This window comes from Galeopterus variegatus, unplaced genomic scaffold, assembly GCF_000696425.1.
Source record: "Galeopterus variegatus unplaced genomic scaffold, G_variegatus-3.0.2 Scaffold934, whole genome shotgun sequence".
Taxonomy (NCBI): domain Eukaryota; kingdom Metazoa; phylum Chordata; class Mammalia; order Dermoptera; family Cynocephalidae; genus Galeopterus; species Galeopterus variegatus.
This window is the reverse complement of record NW_007727045.1, coordinates 213,925-221,894: the sequence shown is the minus strand read 5'-3', so window position 1 is coordinate 221,894 and position 7,970 is coordinate 213,925.

Below are 7,970 nucleotides of genomic sequence, written 5' to 3'. Positions count from 1 at the left end.
TGGTGCGGGCACAACACCGAGGGTTGCGATCCCGTTGCCGATCCCCGGTACGGGCGCGACACCGAGGGTTGCGATCCCGTTACCGGTCAGTAAAAAAGACAAAAAGGAAAAAAAATTATATTTTGTAACTGAAAAATGCTGAATATTTTATTTTTATATGTTTATTGAACTCTGGTATTCCTTCTGTGGACCATCAAGTCAGGACTTTTGCCCATTTTTACATTATACACCCATCCTTTTTTTTAAAATCTCTTTAAAAGATGGTCATATAGTAAGGCTACAAAAGGAAATTAGAAAGAAAAATATTCACAATACTTGCACTTCAGAGCGGGGGTTAGCAAACCAGCCCAAGGGCCAAATCCAGCCTTCAACCTGTTTTTGTAAATAAAGTTTTATTTCAACCTTTTGGTTGAAGGCCAAATCCAGCCTTCAACCTGTTTTTGTAAATAAAGTTTTATCGGCACATGGCCATGCTCATTCATGTATGTATTGTGTATGGCTGCTTTCACTCTATAGTAGCAGAGTTGAGTCGTTGTGACAGAGACCATCCAGCCTGCAAAGTCTAAAATATTTACTATCTGGCTTTTTACAGAAAAAGTTTGTCAAACTTCACTTTAAAATATTATCTAAAGAAGTATTCAAATGCATGTGTATTATATCACCGTAATAATCGTTGAGAATCCATTTCAAATTTTCTGTTTTCATTTGATCATGTAGATTTTTTTCAATTTTACTATATAATCTTTATTATTATTTCAATAGCTGATCAATAATCCATCAAGAGATAGAATCATAAGTGGCTTGACCATTAATTGTTTATTTGTCTATGTGCTGCCTTAATCGTAAGAGGGTTGTTGGTGATTATCTTCCTACTGTATAATTAGTTTACAAATAACACTAAAGTGAACATCTTTATACCTAAAGTTTTTCTTCATATTTTTGATAATAAAACTTAGACATCGTAATGGGGGAAATAGCCTATTTACAACAGCAATAGCAACAGAAAATGGTTAGGAGTAACTTTAAAAGGAATAGACAGGTAAAAGGGTTTTTTTTCTTCCACCAAACAGTTCTGACACCAGTTAGGTGTCCTACAATTCAATTTGATTCTGACACTAACCACCCAGAGTTAGCATCAGACCCTACAGGTATAAGGGCTCGGTCCTACAAGTCTGCCCTCACTTAAGATGCCAGTCATGAGCATTGGGTTCCCAGAGTACCCACATTTCTGTCCAAGTTGGCTACAAAGTCAGAGGTTCTCATCCACCCCACTTCAGCTTCAATAATTTGTTAGAATGGCTCACAGAACTCAGGGAAGCATTTAACTTACATTTCCCAGTTTATTATAAGCAATACAACTCAGGAACGGCCAATGGAAGAGATGCATAGAGTAAGGTACAGGTGGGGAGTTGGGGTGGCAAAGAGCTTCCATGCCCTCTCCAAGTGAGCCACCCTCCTAATCCCTTGGTGTGTTCAGCAACCCAAAAGCTCTCTGAACCCCACCGCTAAGAGATTTTTATGGAGGGTTCATTACATAGACATGGTTGATTAAATTATTGGCCATTGGTGATTAGCTCAATCTCCAGCCTCCCTGACCTCCCCAGAGGTTGGGGGGTAGGGCTGAAAGTTCCAAGCTTCTAATCAAGGCTTGGTCTTCTTGAAGACCAGCCACCATCCTGAAGCAATCTTGGGGCCCACCAAGAGTCACCTCATTAGAACAAAAGATGCTCCTATCAATGCTATTACTCAGGAAATTCCAAAGTATTTAGGAGCTCTATGCCAATCACCAGGGACAATGACAAAACGTCCCCCTATTCACAACAGTATCTATACTGAGAAAATCACAAATCACTACTAAAGTGCATTCAAAAACTTGAATAAACAAAAGGATACATTAGATACTTGGATTAGAAGACTTAATACCATAAAGATGTCTACACTCTTAGAATTAATCTAGAAATAACACAATTACAAAGTCTCAAAAATAACTTTTTTCAAGCTTAACTAAATGATACCAAACTTTGCTTAGAAAAATGCAAAAATGTTGAAAAGGAAGGTAATGTGAAAAAAAGGAAGGAGTTCTAGTACGTTTTTGTACTAGATATTTACTATACAGATAATTACAAGTAATATATTACTGGCAAAGAAATAGATTAAAGAATGGTAAAACAAAGTATATATATAAATTTAAGGCATGATTAATATGTAATTTCAAACCATTAATGATAGAATGAATATTTAATAAATGAATAAATCATTTGGGGGAATGAATTAATTCATCATTTCTTACACCAAACAAATTTTAGATGGATTAAAATTTACATTGTAAAATAAAATCATAAATGTACTACAAGAAAATATTAGAGAAAATGTTATAATCTCGCTGGAAGGAAGAACATTTTAAGCATAAAATGAAAGTTAGGTGCTATAAAAAAAAAGATTGATAGATTTTAGACTAAAGATACCATGAACAAAATAGAAAGACAGATGATGTACTGGGGGAAATATTCCCAACTTATATGATAAATGATTGAATGAGAAAAAGATGAACGCTCTAACAGAAAAATGGATAAAGGATATAAACAGACAAGTCACAAAAGAAGAAATGCAAATGGACAATAAACATGTGACTCAACATTTAATTCTACTAGTAATCAGATAAATGAATATTAAAACAACGGGGCAGTATTTTTGCCCAAGAAATTAGCAGAAGAAAAATTTCAATGATAATAGTCCATATGGGCAAAGGTGTGATAAATGGACACCCTTGTAGACTGCTGGAGAAGTGGAGAGTAGAGCAAGGTTTCTCAACCTCAGCTCAGATAGACTCATGTGAGTGCCTGTGCGTGTGTGTTTGTGTGTGAGTATAAAATTTGGAAATCACGATGGCTATATCTGGGTGATGGGATTACAGATGATTTTTACTCCTCTACATTTTCTATAGGATTTTTTTCTTACAATGAACAGGTATTCTGTAATTAAACACAAAGTAAAATTACTTTTAAAATAAATATTTAAAATGTGCCTTCTGGACATCTCATTGAAGGAGAAGAGGTAGGAGCAGGTGCTGCACCCCCATCAGAAAAAGATGACCAAGGGCCGGCCCGGTGGCGCACTGCTACAGTGCGCCGCTCGGGAGTGCGGCGGCGCTCCCGCCGAGGGTTCGGAACCCACATACAGACCGGTTCCCGCTCACTGGCTGAGCGAGGTGCGGACGCAGCACCGAGGGTTGCGATCCCGTTGCCGGTCCCGGTCCGGTCCGGGCGCGACACTGAGGGTTGCACTCCGTTGCCGGACACGAAAAAAGACAAAAAAAAAAAAGAAAGAAAGAAAAAGATGACCACATGCACGTGTTTGGTGCTCAGAGATCTTGAAGTCTCTTTCTTAAAACAATCCTTTGTTGAACCGATACCCCAAGCAACGGTTGATAAGCTGTATTTTCCCATATTCCCTTGAAAAGTGAAGTGTATTTGGCAAACACCATGGACATTTGGATTTCTGAGCATCTACTATTCTGGCCCTGTTGTTGAGTGTCTACACCCTCCCAAGCAGCTTGGCTGGCCCCACCAGGAAGTGGCTGCATCTACACCTTGGCAGAGCCTGTCACCTCAAACATCTCCCCTGTCACCCTTGAATCCTGCCCCAGAGAGCCACTGTTTGTCTCAATTTATAGGAATTAGGACTGAAAGGGCCTCATAGATAATCTACTCCTCCCCCAAAGTCAACCCAAAGGAAACTGAGGCGTAAAGAGGAAAGGGGGATTTCTAGGGACCCCACAACAGATGAGTGGCCAAGTCAGGACTTGGGCCTCATAGATAATCTACTCCTCCCCCAAAGTCAACCAAAAGGAAACTGAGGCCTAAAGAGGAAAGGGGGATTTCTAGGGACCCCACAACAGATGAGTGGCCAAGTCAGGACTTGGGTCTGAATTCCTGATTCTGACCTGTGCTGCTCCCCCATAGCAAGCTTTAGTTTCCTGTCAGAATGGCACATAAATCCTTGACGTTGGGCCCTGGCTCTGCCCCCTTTGTGCTCTGTGACCTCAGGCAGGGCATTCCCTCTGACCCTCAGTCTCCTCTGTTGTAAAACCCGGCCAATGGCATCATGCGGAAAGCTGCAGGATCCAGAGGCCATTTGTAGATTCCCCATGTTGCACAGATTTAAGGGCTGGGAGGGGATGAAGGGAAAGATGGAGGCCTCAGCATTAGTGGGCAACAAGGCAGGAGCTGGGGCCCCAGCCAGGGCTGAGTGGGACTAATAACACCTGCCCTTGCCTGAGCTGGGTGCTCTGCCAAGCACCTTGACACATTACTGATTTAATCCTCACAGTGACCCTAAGAAGTTGGAACTATTATCCCCATATCAAGGACAACCAAACTAAAGTGTTACATTAGTCTCCTGCTGATATAATAAATTACCATAAATTTGTGTTGTTTTTAGCCACCAAAATTTATTATCTTACAACACAAATTTATTATCTTACAGTTCTGGATGTCAGAGGTCAGAAATGGGTCTCTCCAGGCAAAAACCAAGGTGACCACAGGGCTGCAATCCTCCTGGAGGCTCAAGGGGAGAAGCCATGTCCTTGCCTGGCCCAGCTCCCACAGGCCACCTGCATTCTTTGGCTCCTGGCTGCATCGCTCCAACCTCTGCTCCTCTGACTCCCTTTTGCCACCCTCTTGTAGGGACCATGTGAGTATATCAGGCCCCCCTGGATAACCAAGGATAATCTCCCCATCTCAAGGTCCTTAATTTAATCATATCTGCAAAGTCCCTTTTGCCATGTAAGTAACATATTCACAGGTTTCAGGGATAAAAATACGGGCACCTCTGCAGGCCCATTATTCTACCTACCACAGGCCAATAGAGGAGGAGTAAAATGCCCAAGATCACAAGCCACCAGGCCCCAGAAACTGTGCAAACTGGGCAAATAAGAGGACAAAAAGAGGCTGCTCCACAGCTGCCACAGGAGGGCAGGGCTCTGTGCCCAGGGTAGCCTGGAGTGCTCTCCCTGCAAGGCTGCCAGCCACCCTCACTCATCCTCCAAGGCCCTCATGGCCTTCCCTGACCCCTCAACACCCTGGGGAAAGCTCTGGAGCGCCTTCTCCTATGTTCCTGCTGTACTATAAGGACATTTTTCTTACTGTATGGCTCAATTTCAGGTCTTTCTCTCCCACTAGATTGTGGACAGAGACCACATATGTTCCTCTGTGTTTCCAGGCCCCAGTACAAGAGCGTCAGCTTGTGTCCACTGCTCAGTAGGACTGTCAGATCCCACACACCTTCCCCAAGCATCTTACAAAAGACTCTGGCTACACCTTCACCAAGAAAGCCCTAGCTCTTCACCCAGAGACCGGTGCATCATAGGTGTGACTCGGCAAATGAATGAATGATGTCATCCACTTATCTGTCACATCACCCTCTTTTAATTCTCATCATAGTACTTACCACCATGTAAACATTTTCTTACTTATTGACTGTATTATTTTCTTTCCTTAGCCGAATATAATCTAAAGAGTGACAAGAGTATTTCCTGCCTTGTTCAGAGCTAAATACCTGGCAATTATGAAAATCATAATAGCAGTAAGAGCAAACTTTTTATCTATTATATTCACAAAAATAGCGAAAGTTGAGTGGTATACACTAATGGCAAAATTGTGGAAAACCACCCTCATAGGTTTCTGGTTGGGATGCATAATAACACCCGATGAGGGAGAACTTGGCAATATCTAACCACACTTCATATGTAATTACCATTTGATAGAGCTAACGCATGTCTAAGAATCTAACCAAATGACACACTGGCAAAGGAATAAATTACATATGCATGGGCTATCCATTGCAGCACTATTTGTAATAACAAAAGGGAAAACTTAAACAACACAAATACCCATCAATAGAGGACTGATTGAATAAGCTATGATACAACTATGCAACAGTCCTATGCAGTGCAAAAATGAATGCGGATGGCCAGCAATTCCATTTCTAAGAATATAGCCAATAAAAATAAAAACATATGTCCATACAAAGACACATATGTGAATGTTCATAGCAATGTTATTCATAATAAGCAAAAACTGGAAGCAAACCAAATGTCCGGCAATGGATGAATGGCTAAACAAAATGTGGTACAGTCATACAGTGGAGCACATTTAAGCAATTAAAATTCACAAATACTGATACACGCTACAACATGAATGAAGTTCTAAAAACATTATGGCAGGTGAAAGAAACCAGACATGAAATACTATATGACTACATGAAATGTTTAGAAAAAGCAAAGTTATAGAGCAAGAAAGCAGATCAGTGGTTGCCTGGAGCTGGGATTGGGAGTAAGGATTGACTGTAAATGGACACAGGGGAACTTTTTCAAGTGGTGGAAATGTTCTGAAACTGGATTCTGGTGATGATTGCCCAACTTTATAAATTTACTAAAATCATTGAATTATATACTTACAATGGGTACCTTTTACAGTATGTAAATCATACCTCCATAAAGCTTTTAACCAAAAATGATTGAATAAGACTTCTTCATTTGACTACTGTACTAAGTACAAAAAGCCAGATGCAGAACAGTGTATTGAGTGAGCTACCTTTTCTGTAAGGGAGCAGGCGTTCAAAAAGAAACCATGGAGGTACAAAGCAAAAATTAATAAAACATCAATCTACACGGAGAGAGAAAAATAGAATGGGGAAGACATGGAAGGAAACAAGATTTCTCTTGTATTTTAGTTTTGAATGTGGAATCATAAAAATGTTTCATGTAATTAAAAATATAAAACAAACCAATGCTCCAGTTTTCTAAGGAAACAAACTGAAGCTCTGTATCAGATTTGTTACATAGCAATAAGAGAAGTATTCCAAGCAGTTTTGAAACTCACTCTGCTGACAGCACATCTCCAGCAAAATAGATGCTACAACAGCACACATAGGGGGAGGAGCTGCACAGCCTGACACGGGGGTTGAGGAGGGGAACAGAGGCACTGGGGGCTACCCAGGGTAGGGTGTCGCCCAGTGGTTATGTTATGGTCCTTGTGTGTAGTAGATACACCACACTAAAGCACGGGAGAATGAGGGCACATTGTGTCAGCAATTGACTCTCAAATGGTGAAGACTGAAAAAAAAGCTCTTTGAACTATTCTTGTAATTTTTTTGTAAGTTTGAAATTATATCAAAGTAGAAAGAAAAGCTAATGAAAGAAAAAATAGGGCACCAACTTATTTTTCTGAAAATAAATAAATAAAGAGAAAGAATCAGATACTTATCCTACTTTGTCCTGATTTCAGGATAACCAAATAGTTGATCAGAGAAAGTTCTTCTTTAGAGAACTATTCCAGCTAATTAAGACAGAAGCAAATGATTGAAATAGAAAAAAAAAGAAATCACCACATTGCAATCCCTGATAAAATAACGGATCTAGGTGACAATCATCAATAAATGCTAAAACTTTCTGAAGGACTGTTAGGGATCGTTAAAGTTGATGGATCTGTGTGACAACACTTGAATTCAGGGATCAATCTTAGCATTGTTAAAAGTGGGGCAATCAGATATAATGCAGATGTGATAAGAAATACTCTGTACCACCTATAACCTATTCTTCCCAAAAATAAAAGCTGAACCAGAATTAAATCAAGTCTCTACAACCTCTAGAGCAGTGATGCTCAGGTGGAGGTGATTTTGCCTCCCAAGGAACATTTGTCAATGTCTGCAGACATTTTTGGTTCTCACAACTCATGGTGGGGGGTGGGGAGAACGTGCTACTTACAAGCAATGTGCACAGGTCAGACATGCTGCTAAACATCCCAGTGTGCACAGGAGAGGCCCCCATAACAAAGAATTATCAGGTCCAAAGTCACAAAATCAACAGTGCAGGGTTGAGAAACCTGCTCCAGATCTAACTACCTGTTTACAAGAAATATGGGAGATCAAAGAACATGCTAAATGACACCATAAGGATGCAATCAGCCAAA